Source organism: Ambystoma mexicanum, chromosome 6q (genome assembly GCF_040938575.1).
Source record: "Ambystoma mexicanum isolate Mex_15411 chromosome 6q, UKY_AmexF1_1, whole genome shotgun sequence".
In the NCBI taxonomy this organism is placed as follows: Eukaryota; Metazoa; Chordata; class Amphibia; order Caudata; family Ambystomatidae; genus Ambystoma; species Ambystoma mexicanum.
Genome location: NC_090937.1, coordinates 1,642,949,555 through 1,642,964,333, shown reverse-complemented (window position 1 = coordinate 1,642,964,333; position 14,779 = coordinate 1,642,949,555). Strand labels below are relative to the sequence as shown.

The 14,779-nt window shown below is 47.1% G+C and overlaps 1 protein-coding gene across 2 annotated transcripts in view; it reads right to left on the bottom strand.

Annotated features, from left to right (window-relative positions):
• The window catches only part of LOC138516958 (zinc finger protein 84-like), a 184,093-nt gene that overhangs the window by 97,294 nt on the left and 72,020 nt on the right, over positions 1-14,779 (bottom strand). The window contains exon 1 of one of the 2 annotated variants that reach the window (XM_069632433.1): positions 10,151-10,326. The exons of the other annotated variant lie outside the window; for it this stretch is intronic. The gene's annotated coding sequence lies outside the window, so the exon portion shown is untranslated. Of the gene's footprint in view, positions 1-10,150; positions 10,327-14,779 lie in introns of those variants that run through there. 2 annotated transcript variants of the gene reach the window in all.

Here is a 14,779-nt window from a genome sequence, read left to right as displayed (position 1 = left end):
TCTTGCGGTACTTCATTCCAGGTTGCTGCTTCTGCATTCGGAACCAAAAGTAGAGAATTGCTGTCAACTATCTGGAACTTTTCTACACCTACTCTGGATACATGTGTGCTCAGGTACATCCTTAATTGGCAAACCCCCATCTCTGCTACTATGTATCTCCACGACTGTTTGGATATTTTGTCTTCTGTTGGATTCTGGGACATTTAGTGACTATCTGGTGAGCTTATCTTCAAGTGCATATAAACGCTTTCCTGAAACTGCACCAACCCGTCACTTGTGCGACCCTCGTGCCGTCCGGGGCTACTTCCCTATACTAACATCCCTGTTTGTTATTTTCTCCTGTCGTTGTCGTCTGTTTCCTGGATTTCTTTCCTCAAAATATCCTTATTCAGGTTAGTTGTTACCAATTCGATATTAGTTGAGACTGATATTTAATTAGACCATTCCCACTCATTTTGTGTTATGTTCCTTGTAGATCCACCCCGGGGAAGCTCCACTCCAATATCTATCTAGGTAGTTGCCCATTTGATTCAACTGTTCTAATTATTTTCCTTAACCTAAACACTGTCTAATATCTTTGTATTCCTTTGCAGCATTGGTATTGGCGGTGTGTTTGCTCCCCGCTCTTTTATTCAATTGACACCTCTGTCTGTCCCAACTGAAACAGCAGAGAGGTACATTGTAGAAATGAGCCCCTCTTTGAGGAAGCCTGAGTCTTGTACTCAGTGGAGCTGGGATGGAAGGCTGAATATCGATTCTTGAACCACCATCATCTCCAAGGTCACTCCTCTGCATCTTCAGCCTGTTTCGGAGTGGTGAGTAACAGATGATTTCAGAAGTGAATGAATTGTAAATACGGACATTTTAAGATGGTTGTATGATTATCGTGAAATTTAAAGAAAATGCAGATGTTTTTATTCTAACTTATATGTTGAATTTTATAAAGGTTTCTCTGAAACCATGAACATATAAATAAAAAAATAAGAAATAATAATAATAATAATACATGTCCCAGAATCCATCCAAAGGGAAAAAGAGGGCCTTCTCTTTTATGGGCAAAGGAAACTTGAGAGCTCTGCGTATATGCGCTGCACAGGCATCACTCTTAGCGGTTCTTCTGCCGGCATTTCACTTTTCAATCGTCTGCTACGACCTGCCCCTCCACTCCCATCTTCCCCTTCAGAATGCCAGAGGAATATCTAGATCTTGCTGAGGAGCACGGTGAGTGGCGCGACCCATCGAGGAGCGCCTTATATTTTTAAAACTTGCAGGCCCCGAGGCCTTTCCTGATCCCCCTGCAGCCCGCTCCCACCCTGCACCTTCTTCCTGCTTTCTCCTCCCACCTCCCGACCCATGCAGGCCCATTCTCATTGGTCCTTAGGAGCCTGTTGTTGCTGCACACAGCAGCGTGCCGAATTCACCGGCTCCATTTGCTGAGGAGCACAGTGAGTGGCGCGACCCATCCAGAAGCGCCTTATATTTTTAAAACTTGCAGGCCCCGAGGCCTTTCCTGATCCCCCTGCAGCCCGCTCCCACCCCGCACACTCTTCCTGCTTTCCCCTCCCGCCTCCCGACCCGCCCAAGCACGTTCTCATTGGCCCTCTCACCCTCCATCACTGGTCCTCCCAGGGCAGCCCTCTGCCCGTGCAGCCCTGCGGCTAAGGGCCCCAATGCCAAGGGCGGCTCCAACAGAGGCGGCTCCAGGAAGTGACAGCAGGTGTCCGCAGGGGAGGCTAGTGGCCAGCCGTCAACCTGCAACTACAAGGACCAGTAAGGTAGGAGTGGCTCAAGGCTGAGAGAGGAACATCTGCTCTGCACTGGAGTCCCGGCCACTTGGGGAGATCACGTTGTGCAGGGCCACCGCACTGGATCTCTCACCCTCCTCCTCAAAATTAGTCACAATCCAAACTCTCCAGACTGCACTGTATGATATTTAGATTTCATTGCTGGGCCTCTCTCCCACTATACAGGTGTCTCTAGTTTAGCTGGGGTTCTTTCACCAATTGCACCGTGTTAAACTGCATTGATAGGACTGCACACTGCATTGTATGATATTTGGATTGCATTGCTGGGCCTCTCTCCCACTATACAGGTCTCTCAGATCTAGCAGGGCCTCTGTGCCCAAATCCCTTTTTGTGTCATTTAGATTGCACTGCTAGGCCTCTCTCCCACTATACAGGTGTCTCTAGTTTAGTTGGGGTTCTGTCCCCAATTTCACTATATGATATTTAGATCACACTGCTGGGCCTACCTCCCACTGTACAGAAGACTCTAATTTAGCTGGGTTTCTTTCACCAATTGCACTATGTTAAACTGCATTGATAGAACTGCACACTGCATTGTATGATATTTAGATTGCATTGCTAGGCCTTTCTCCCACTATACAGGTGTCTCTAGTTTAGCTGGGGTTTTTTCACCAATTGCACCGTGTTAAACTGCACTGATAGGACTGTTCACTGTATTGTATGATATTGAGATTGCATTGATGGGCCTCTCTCACATTATACAGGTCTCTCAGATCTAGCAGGGCCTCTGTGCCCAAATCCCTTTTTGTATCATTTAGATTGCAGTGCTAGGCCTCTCTCCCACTGGACATGTCTCTCAGATCTAGCAGGGCCTCTGTGCCCAAATCCCTTTTTGTGTCATTTAGATTGCACTGCTAGGCCTCGCCCCACTATACAGGTGTCTCTAATTTAGCTGGGGTTCTTTCACCAATTGCACTGTGTTAAACTGCATTGATAGGACTGCACACTGCATTGTATGATATTTGGGTTGCATTGCTGGGCCTCTCTCCCACTATACAGGTATCTCAGATCTAGCAGGGCCTCTGTGCCCAAATCTCTTTTTGTGTCATTTATATTGCATTGCTGGGCCTCTCTCCCACTATACAGGTCTCTCTAATTTAGCTGGGGTTCTGTTCCCAGCTGCATTGTACGATATTTAGATTGCACTACAAGGCCTCTCTCCCACTATAAAGATAGCTCAAATTTAGCAGGGCCACGGTGCCCAAATTGCATTGTATGATATATAAATTGCACTGCCAGGCCTCTCTCGCACTGTACAGAAGCCTCTAATTTAGCTGGGGTTCTGTCCCCAACTTCATAGCACGATATTTAGACTGCATTGACAGGCCTCTATCCCACTATACAGGTGTCTCTAATTTAGCTAGGGTTTTTTCACCAATTGCACTGTGTCAAACTGCATTGATAGGACTTCACACTGCATTGTATGATATTTAGATTGCACTGCTAGCCCTCTCCCCCACTATACAGGTGCCTCCAATTTAGCCTGTGTTCTGTCCCCAATTGCATTGTTCGATATTGAGATTGCATTGATAGGCCTCTCTCACACTATACACGTATCTCAAAATTAACAGGGCCTCGGTGCCCAAATCCCTTTTTCTGTCATTTAGATTGCACTGCTAGGCCTCTCCCCCCCTATACAGGTGTCTCTAGTTTAGCTGGGGTTCTGTCCCCAATTGCACTATATGATATTTAGATCACACTGCTGGGCCTCCCTCCCACTGTACAGGTCTCTCAAATTTAGCAGGGCCTCTGTGCCCAAATCTCTTTTTGTGTCACTCAGATTGCATTGATAGGCCTTTCTCCCACTATACAGGTGTATCAGATTAAGCTGACCAAATCACTCTCAAGTGAAACAGAATCCACCAGTGAATTACTGTGGAGTATCACTCTGATCAGGGGCTCACGCACCACAAGGCGCAAGTCCAACCTGCGCCCCTCCAAGCCACTCTTCAACTAGCACATACCCACCAAACCCACATAGCTAGCTATCCGCAGTGAACCGCGCTCAGGGAGACGGACACTAAAGAGAGCCACCAACAGCACCCTAATAAACAACCCTTAACCACCTCCTCATCCCCCCTAAGGACAGGGACTGCGCGAGTCACAAACATCAGATGGAAAACCACTGACAGATAGAGCCCAAACTAGTAGCGGACAGCTTTCACACCCACTACTACACCACATGACATCAAGACCAAAGCAGGACCAACTTGACTTTAGCAAACAAAAGACTAAACAACTCTCAAGACTATAATGCCGCGCAAATAACCCATTCCAAGGAAAAGACGAAGAGAAGAAAGAACAAACACTCCAGAACAGCAAATTAGAACGACAACAATAGATTGCACGCCCACAGAAAGGAACACAAATCGAACCAACACTAAGAGAAGGGACAAATCCCTCTACCTAACTCCATACCTCGCTGACAACTGGTAACCACACCAAACCAACCCAACGTTAGAAACAGCAACATCAAACAACCGAACACAAGCAAGTAGAAGAAGGATGAACAACACAAAAAACAACAAGCACACGACCCACGCGATAACTCCCTACATCACCAAAGCAAAAGGAACTTCCAATCAACAACCACAACTTCTGGAAGATGAACACTATGAAAACAAAAATAACCCAAGACAGAACCTAGAAAAACTCTTCGAAGACGCTGACACCCCGAAACCCACAGCTCAACAAGAGATCGACCGGGAAGGAAACCTCAACACCGATCAGAAGGCGACCTCAACAGGAAAGCCCAAACCAAACACCTCCAAACTTCATTGCAATCTAATAAACACAAGATCCATGTCAAAACACTCAACAGAGATCTTCGACCTTCTCGACGACATCGGCATTGACATCATCTTCATCACAGAAACATGGCTGGATGACAACTACAAAATCACACTCCAAAGCTGCCTTCCAACCAACTTCAAATGCCTGCAAATAAACAGGAAAAACAAAAAAGGAGGAGGCATCGCAATAGCATTCAACAAACACCTGAAAATAAAAACTGACGAACCACTCAACATCCTCAACTGCTAAACCATGGTAGTACACCTAACGGCTAACCCAAAAACCAACATCACATTCATCCTGGTGTACAGACCCCCGACATATGATGCAACATTCGTCGACAAATTCATAGAAGCCATCACCAACTTAGCCATCAACCACGAACACCTGATCATCTTGGGGGACTTCAACATCCGGTTTGAAGACAACCACGCCAACTCCCAAAACTCACTGATTGAACAACTCAACACCATGAAACTACGACAACTAGTCAAAGGGGCAACACACTCGGTAGGACACACCCTCGAAGCAATTTTCGCCAAGGAAAAACTCATCACTAAGGCACCACCAATACAAATACTATGGAGCGACCACCTCATCATCCCATTCGTGATCACTCTGCCTACTCAAGTCTACATCCAAGCCCCGAAACTCGCAACCACCACAAAGAGAAACTGGAAACACATCAAAGAAAGCAACCTATTCGAACAACTGGAATTAACCAAACCCTCAACCACAGAAATAGAGTTAGCTGACCTAGACGGGAACGCAGAGATACTACGCGATTGGATTGCAGATACAATAGACATGATCGCCCCAGAAAAACCGTTCACCCCATCAAAGAAAAGAGCAATGGCAAAAAGGTTCACCCCACTATTAAGCGCCACGAAAAAGGAAAACAAAAAGATGGAACTAGAATGGAGGAAAGAATACAACCCAAAAAAAAACACTGTTCCAAAAACAAATCCGCACATACAAGAAGGAAATTCAAAAGGCGAAGAGAAGACATTACGATGACAGAATCACCAATGCCGCCAACACACAAAAAGACATTTTTAGCATCATTAAAGAAATAAGAAACCCACCAGGATGCGATAACACCCCAACCCCCTCAGAAAAACTATGCAACGACCTGGCAGACCACTGGAAAAAAAAATCAATGACATCCGACAAACCATACAAAAGAGACCAACCAACCACAGCATACAACCTAACAAACTCAACACGGAACTACAGCACAAACTCCAAAGCTTTCCTGAAATATCAGCAGAGGTATCGCTATGCTGGTAAAACGAAGCAAGAAAGCTGGATCACCCATGGACCCATGTCCCCCAAACATCTACAAATCAATCCTCGCACAAGGAACGCCAGCAGAACACTACAGAAACCTTCTAAATCTATCACTAGCAACAGGGACTGTACCGAGGATCTTCAAATCATCATATATCAAGCCACTCTTGAAAAACACAAGTGGCGACGTAGATGACCTCTCCAACTAGAGACTGATCTCTAACATCCCCTACCCGGCAAAACTTCTAGAAACCTACGTATATAAACTAACCCAAGAACACGTAGAAAAACACCACCTGCTGGACCAAGCTCAAGTAGGTTTCAGACCACCAAGAGGAACGGAAACAGCACTCCTATCCATCTGGGACGACCTCAAACCTAACGCAGACTCAAACACTACCTCAGCCCTTATTCTGCTCAACCTCTCTGCAGCCTTTGACACAGTGAACCACGACACCCTGACCAAAAGACTAGAAGACATAGGCATAACAGACACAGCCCTACTCTGGACCAAATCATTCCTAGCAGAAAGAACAGAAACCGTATGTATTAAACCATTCAAATCCACTCCACGAGTTAACGACTGTGGAGTGCCACAAGGATCCTCACTATCTCCACTATATTTCAACATCTACCAGACTCTGGTCATCAGAATCTTCAAAAAATACAACATTACATGCTACAACTATGCAGATGATACTCAAATCGTCTACAAAATCAAAGACACTGATGCCGATCATTCAACCCTAATCGACTGCCTGAAAGAAGTCTTCATCTGGATGAGTGCCAACAACCTGAAAATCAACCCAGAAAAGACAGAAATCATGATCGTATCCAAAGATCAAAAGAACAAAACCACCATCCCGTGGCCTACGGAAATGGGAAATGCACCAACACCATCGAAGGTAGTAAAAAATCTAGGAGTCCTAATGGACCACACCCTAACCTTAGAACCACAAATAAATGCAACAGTGAAGACATGTCTTTTCCTCCTCCACACGACAAGAAGAATTCTACCTTTCCTCTCCTTCACGCACAAAACACTCACTATCGTCGCCCTAATCATGTCAATAATCGACTATGCAAACAGCCTCTACCTCGGAATACCAGAACACCTCCTGAAGAAACTGCAACGGATCCAAAATGCAGCAGCAAGACTACTCCTCAAACTATCCAGAAGAGACCGCATCACCCCAGCCCTAAAAACACTACACTGGCTCCCAGGTAGACATCGCGTCACCTTCAAAACAATGTGCATAACGCACAGGGCAATCAGTGGACAAGGAGCAGAATTCCTACCAAAGAAAATAATCTACAAACCTACAATATCCCTCCGATCAAGCAACCAAGTCTGCCTGGAAATGAAACCATACCTGAAGAAAAAACTTGGAGACACCTCCTTCTACCACTAAGCCGCAAAAACTTGGAACAACATCCCAAAAGAAATAAGAAACACATAAGATCACCTACAATTCAGGAAATCACTAAAAACCTGGCTCTTCAACACCACTGACCCAAACTGAAAGCCGAAACAGACAAAAGGATGACTAAACTGGAAAGGACATGGACAGCCCTAGAAATAACGGGGAAGCTCCCTCGGCACCTGGACGGGTGACACCAGATAGACTGGAATCAGGCGACACGCACGGGGACCGAATCAGCTACCCCACCCGCCCCTTAGTTACCACCAGGTACCACAGTGTTGTGGAATTGCCAGGATATTGGAAACTAGCACACAATCTGACTTGTTGACATTGGCAGGTGCACTGGCCACAGGAGTATGAAGGGAGAGCAGGTGGGGCTATGAGAGAGCCCGATAGAGGCGGGGACTAGAGGAGTAAGGAACCTTGAATGTCAGAGGGACCCAGATCAGGACAGGCGCATCAGGGGAGACTACACAAGCCCAGCGCTTCAATTCAGGATAAAGATGCCAATTAACCAAATCCACTAACAATTTCCACTCTCCATACACCTCTCACATTCCAAACCAACACAACCAAAACCTACAGCACAACAAACCGCACAAGCTTCACTACACTGCAACAACAAAACAAAAAAGGCACATAGACTCGCACAACAGTACACAAAGGCTACTTGCCGCAAACACCCCAAGCCCAGCCAACATACCCACCGGGCTGAGGCCGCCAACAGCACATCACTGCCTTCTTGCACTTTTCCTGCTTCCTCCCACTAACCCAACCTCCCCCCCTCTTTCAGAGCCACCAGAGCACCAGGGGACCACTCCGGTGGTGATAGTGCACGGTACAAATGTCCTTTAACATTAACATTAACATGTGGGAATGTTGGATTATAAGGCACATTTGCTGGGCGTCATGATCGGGCTCTCAGTGTCGGTGAACACTTCTGGTCGTTTACTGAAGAAACGAGAGCCTCATCAGTCCAACAAAAATGGAAATGTAATGTTGGTTCAGTGCTCTTATAATTGACAATACGAGCGATTAATTGCATGTGGTGAGTACGTTTTGACAGTCGGCTCAAGGGACACTTATGTGTTGCTCACACTCCCATGGCCCGCTCTTAAATGTGCATAATTTGCCTAGCTTCTCCCACCCCACTAAAAGGACAAAACCCACTGTGAACCCACCACATTGAGTACAATTCCACGCGGAATAGAAACAAGCACAATTCCCTTTTATAATAGTGTTTAATAGCTTAGATAGGATTTGCCCAGTGTAGGTGACAGTGAGGCCCTGATTCATGGATTATTTGCGCCGAAAAGAAACGGGATTTGTGCGCCATTCTGCCCGCAAATCCCTGTTTAACAAATGGGGATTTGCGGTCAGAATGGCGCACATATCCCATTTTTTTCGGCGCAAATAATCCATGAATCAGGGCCTTAGTTGTGATTAGTGAGTAGTTTCAAAGTCAAGCACTTCATCTTAGTTGCATCACTCAACTAATGTGTGCAATGCACTGTACTTTGGATCTACCATTTAATAGGTATTCAGAAGTGATAAGATTGCACTGGAGTACCCTGTGATCTTGGGCAAAAGTGTTCTGAGAACATTTTTTCGCTAGCAGCGACTTTCTTGACAAAGTGAAAAATCGGTAATTAATATATGTCGTGATAGGGCACCATAATTATCTGGACTAACAATTAACCCAATTGTAAACGCTTGTTATATCAGTGCATGATTTATTTTCAGAAATTTAAGCCAGCCCCAAAAATAACATGTGTGTCTGACTACTCCATAGTACTTAAGCCTTTTTTGGGAGCTGTGGCAGCAGGGCTACACTCTGGGCTACGAAATCTGCATACTTTAGGAGGTCATAGGAGGTCAAAGCTCTGTCATTGGCAGAAGCAGACCTAATTAAAGCCATTCTATGGAGAGAAAAGGCTCGCTTTGCATGTGCAATAGTCATCACTTTAGTAAATAACCTTTTCTCTCAGCTTCCCCTGCTTGAGTGTCTCCTGACAGATTTGCGGACTGGTGGTTTTTGTGGGGTTATTTTATTGATAGGACAAACCTGGAGTCATGATTCAGTTGTCACAAGGATGACCGGAGCATTGGAACAGAGAATAGGCCCAACACCCATGCTTTAAGTGGGCCAGGCCCTGGGATTGAGCCAGGGCCCTCCCAGGGCCTCCGTTCCTACCACAACATTGGCGGGACACATTATGCCGCTGCGGCCGCAGCTTCAACTGGAGTTGCGCCTGCCAGTAAGTCAGGCAAGCTGACAGAAGTGCCAGCCAGCCACAGCGTTGCTGTGACTGGCTGGCAATTCTGTCAGTCACTGTAAATTCCTCAGGTGACCCCTCACGTGAGGGGTCACCAGAGGAATTTATTGTCCCTTTGTTTCCCCAGGTCGCTGAGGCGTGTTTGACCCTCAGTGAACCTGGGGACTCTGTGCTGATTTCTGTGTTTATAAAAGATGGCTTGAAAAGTACACAATTCAAGCCATCTTTTATAAAGCTTTGCCAACGGAAAAAGACGCCTCTGGCTTTGTCCGTCAGCAAAGCTTTATAAAAGATTAGTTGAATTGTGTACTTTTCAAGCCATCTTTTATAAACACAGAAATATGTTACATATTTCTATGTTTATAAAAGATGGCTTGCATAGTACATAAACCATACTAAGAGTGCATACAAATATATAAATGCTTATATGCATTTATATATTTGCATACCTTCCTAGGGTTTGTGTGTTTTTAGGCCTTGCCCACCCCACAAGCCACGCTCCCAAAGAGCCCCCACCCCCTCTCGATTTCTTACCCCACTTAAAGCCCTGCCCAACACTCACCATCTCAAATCTTCCTGGAATGGAAGGTCTTTCTAGTTTATGCTGCTTCCTACACTTGTAATTCTCGAGGCTTGAGCTGCAGCTGAGAGACAGAAACAGGGGCCCAGAGACAGGGGCCCAGAGACAGGGGCCAATGCCTCACACGTCCTCTCCAAACCAGCCCCAGTCAAGAAGCTCTGTGCTGCTCAAAATAAACTGCGCATGCGCGGAAAAGACGCTGATCACCATCAAATGCTCGGGAGAGACACTAATCGCGACCACGTGCCCAGGACAGACAGCATCACTTCTGCATGCTCAGGAAAGATACTCATTACTATCACGTTCTCCGAGCGGAGGCTGCACTTCACATTGCACGCTCGGACACCACACAGGTAGCTCTGGTAACAGAGCTGTATTTATGCAGCCCCTCATAGGAGGCCCTGGAAAGGAGCCTGAAAGAAGGACAGAGAGAAGACGTATCTATTGCCATGGCAAACCAATGACAGCATTACCCAGTCCACTCGGGAGATACTAGCCCTGACCAAGTTTACGTTTGCATTCTGGGACTTGTAGTCCTGGATTCCACCATTATAAACCCAGCACTACAACTCCAATAATGCAAAGTTAAAATTAGGACTAGAGCCTCCGGAATGGAATGGATAATGTTGGCATGTTTGCAATACGGAGTGCGAGAGATTAAACTGAGATCCACCACCCTCTCTTTTTTGTGTTTTGTTCAGGTGCACGCTTTGTGCGCTGTGAGGTTGTGGCAGCGGAACTGGTGGCAGGTAGTTATAGACTAGACATTCAGGATCTATATTGGGGTGGGTGATAGGAGGGGATCAGGGGCATTTGCGGGAACTGGGAAGTGAAAATAATAGAATAATGTAATTGGACGGTGTTGCGACTTCAGACCCTCCTAGGACTCGTGCAGTGTTGCCTGGGAGCGAAGAGGCGGCCTGTGGTGCAGCCTGGCCGGACACCGCCGTAAACAGATTGGCCCTCATTACAACCTTGGCGGAGGACCATGGTGCTATTAGCACCATGGTCCATGCCGCTAAGGTTACGATTCCGCCATGGTGGATGGAGGAATTACCGCCCCATTCCAAGGTGAGTGGGGCGGTAATTCCCCATTCACCATTTGCCCTTCCCCATTCCCATTTTTGCCCCCATAGGACATAATGGGAATGGGGAAGGCGCTAATTACGGCACCGTAAATTACGGTGCCGTAAAAATTACGGTGCCGTAATTAGCTCCAAAGTCCCTTTGCGGTTGGATTTTTAACGCCTGCTAAAAGCAGGCGTTAAACACCAACCCGCAAAAGGGACACTTGTAATCAGGCGTTAAGGGTTAACGGCGCGGACGGCGATGTTAAACCCTTAACGCCTGAGTTGTAATGAGGGCCATTATCTCCCACTTGGGGAGCAAAGAAGAAGCAGGACGCCCTCTGCCTCACTGATGAAGTGGCAGTGCACATTTGAACCTGTGGCGCTCCTCACTGCGGAAAAGAAGGAGCAGAGCATCCTCTGTCGCTCCTGCACTGAAAACAATGAAAGACCTCCTGCTGGGGGGAGAATGGAAGCGGTGAGCTGCCGTGTTAAGTGAAGTAACTCCTGGCTGCTGGAGCGCTTAGGTAGTGCAGTGCAGAGGGGCCTCATTACACGGTAGGCGGCAACCATGGCTATTAGCGCCATGGTTGCCGCCGGTATTTTACTGTGTCCGCCTTGGTGGATGGCGGAATTATCGCACTACTCCAAGGTGAGCGGGGGCGGTAATTCCCCATTCACCAAGGCCCTTTCCCATTCCCATTTTTGCCCCCATAGGGCATAATGGGAATGGGGAAGGCGCTAATTACGGTACCGCAAACTGCGGTACCGTAATTAGCACCAAGGTCCCTTTGCGGCACCCTACTTTAACGGCTGGTAAAACCAGCCGTTAAGGTCGGGTCCCTCAAAGGGAACTCGTAGTAAGGCGGTAAGGGTTTACCGGTACCGGTGCCCTTACTAGTACCGGTAAACCCTTACCGCCTACCGTGTAATGATGTCTCCTGTCACCAGTGTCTCGCCACTGCCTGTCCCACCAGCAGTACTGCAGCCAACGTGACACCTGGTTTCCCTGGGTGCGGCTTTGCCGACTTAGCAAATGCATGCTCCACTATCCTGCCATTGCCCAAGTGTGTGGTCACCCAACCCCATGACTGTGCCAATCCTTGCGGCCAGGTTGCCCTGGCGTGTGTCAGGAGCCAGTCATGCCCCATGCTCCCTACAGACAATGGCCCTCATTACGACCCTGGCGTTGGACCATGGTGCTAATAGCACCATGGTCCATGCCGGTAACTTACCCACTCCGCCATGGCGGAATGGGGAATTACCGCCCCATTCCGAGGTTGGCGGGGCGGTAATTCCCCATGCCGCCATGGCCCTTCCCCATTCCCATTTTTGCCCCATAGGGCTCAATGGGAATGGGGAAGGCGCTAAGTACGGTGCCGCAAATTGCGGCACCGTGCTTAGCACCAAGGTCCCTTTGCGGTTTGGTTTTTAACGCCTGCAAAAAGCAGGCGTTAAAGTCTCCAACCCGCAAAGGGACCTCGTAATCAGGCGTTAAGGGTTTAACGGTGCCGCCACCTTTTACGGCGCCGTTAACCCATTAACGCCTGGGTTGTAATGAGGGCAAATGACGTGTGATGTTAAGCTGTTGTCCTGCATTGCCCTAAACGTTCAGAGAAGACTCAGTAAATCTGTACATTTGATGCTGTGAGCGTGCACGTTATTGACGTGCTTAAAGTAGTCCAAGTAATTAGGGCTATGTGAAGCTGAGATCCCGCAAATGGTGTGCATGCTTAAAGTGGATCCAGTAGCGGATCAGAGTGTTGTTCGATGGGGGGTGGGAGAGAGTTCCCACCTCCCTTGTGTGATAAAGGTTCCCTTGTGATGATGTGTTTGCCAACCCTATGATCAACTGCCCAATGAGAGTGTTATATAATCCAGTGGTGTCATCGCTCCATTCCCGGTGGAGGACTCTCCCCATGTGGCCAGGGGACGGAAACTGCTACAGGATCCTGACCCTGGGGGCGACTATATGAAGGAAGATCATATGGGGGAAGGCAGCCCTGGGGAGGGAGTCATGACATCATTGGACGAGACATGGTATCCACCTTCTTCTTTTGAGGATACCCCGCCATTCCGTATGCCTTGATGGCATGTTGTCATACCTCCCCTATCACACCTACGAAGGATCCTGAAAACACCTTACCAAACTCCATATATAAGGCATCAAGAAATGACTTGCCCTTTAATATCATTGAAAACACTCTTCCAGACTTTGAATACAAGTTATCAGAAATAGACTACCATTACCATAAGTCCAATACTGGGACAAAAACGATGGACCGAGTAATGAGGATCACAGAAAGTTAAGAGCACACGCTGCGCTGTAGTGGTTGGAGCAACACACATGAGGCTGTGAAATTTAATCCGGCGAAGCAGCTGTCAAGTGAACTCTGGCTGAGGAATGCTGCTTTTCTCTGTGCAGTCCGAGACACTGTGGTGCGGGAAGGGAGTCTGTGGAGCTAACCGGGATCACCAACACAGAAGCAGGGAGCATATTGAAGAAGATAGTACACAACGAGGACGTTAGAAAATGATACAAGGCTTCTGGGAGTTCACCAGTACTATGAAGCAACCTCTACTTCACGTAAGCCCGGGAAGACACAGAATAGGCGAGCGGGTGCCATGAGACACAGAGAAGCTGAAAACCAGCAGAAACAGAGAGAGGGAGCGGCGTTCCATAGGGCTGCCGCAGGCTCGCAGGCAAAGATGCAAAGCATGCCAACAAAACCAGTGAGCGCAACCAAGAGAAGCAGCGACACCAGGGCCTATAGCCAACACAGTCAAAACTGAATAATCTTAAATGAAATACATGAGGAAGAACAAGTAAATGAATACCTTATCAAAAGACCAAATGGAATAAGCATAAGAGACTGTCAGGTTTGTGATTGTATGTAGTACACCTGTGAGGATAACCCTGGCAGGATAGTATACCAGGCGGATTCACGGGAAGACCAAACAAATATAATGGACTGTCGATTTTGTGAGTATACACATAGTACACATGAGAAAAGCCCTGCCAGCAGAGTATACCAGGCAGATTAAGAAGTGCAAGAATACATATAATAATAGCCCTGGCAGGAGAGTATACCATGCAAATGCAAGTTAAAGTATTTGCATGTACAAAGGTTCTGGCTGTAGAGAATACAAGACTGTTGCAAGTGCGTTCATACAAGGTAGCCCTGGCAGGAAAGCATACCAGGCATCATCAAGTTAAACAATGTGTAAAATACATTACCCAAGGAAATCCAGATAAGGATATATCAGGACAAGCCAAAGACTATTGGAACATATTAGAAAGGAGAGATAAAACCTGGCAGTTGAGTACACAGGTAACAAAATAAAGAGTAACAGTCAAGTTGTTTTGTGTACCAGAATCATGCAAAGCATCGCGCTGGCAGTGCTTATTTGCTTTCCTTTGGTGGTGTAGCGATGAGGAAGCCAATCTGCCGTAAAGAAGCCACCTGAAGACAATGTGACAAGGGAAACCACCCAACGCTACCCTAGTGCACAGGTACGCCACGGGACAACACTTCTCTGATTA